The sequence below is a fragment of the Malurus melanocephalus genome, unplaced genomic scaffold (assembly GCF_030028575.1).
Source record: "Malurus melanocephalus ecotype Western Australia unplaced genomic scaffold, MMel_1.1 scaffold_860, whole genome shotgun sequence".
Classification (NCBI taxonomy): Eukaryota; Metazoa; Chordata; class Aves; order Passeriformes; family Maluridae; genus Malurus; species Malurus melanocephalus.
In genome coordinates, this window is record NW_026624092.1 from 172845 (window position 1) to 173112 (window position 268).

Below are 268 nucleotides of genomic sequence, written 5' to 3' on the forward strand. Positions count from 1 at the left end.
CAAACCCCAAAATCCTGTAGAGGTTTTCCTCCATGAGGAGAAAACACAGAGCGTAACCTGGCACTGCCTGACTGCTCTGCTTGGGTTTTTATCATCATCAATACACTGGAAAATCCACTCAGACTCATCCAAGCTGATTCCAACCTCACTGAACACCTTCTTCAGAGAGAGGAGCCCACAGCTCAGCTCCCCTGACACTCTGGTAGAAATAATCCCAAAAGCCCCATTYTGATCCTTCTACAGACAGCATAGGGACTGTCATCTCCCA

At 47.9% G+C, this 268-nt stretch overlaps 1 protein-coding gene across 1 annotated transcript in view; it reads right to left on the reverse strand.

Moving 5' to 3' along the window:
- Window positions 1-268, reverse strand: part of LOC130585292 (cAMP-specific 3',5'-cyclic phosphodiesterase 4B-like) — a 6517-nt gene that overhangs the window by 4598 nt on the left and 1651 nt on the right. The gene's annotated exons all lie outside the window — the stretch shown is intronic.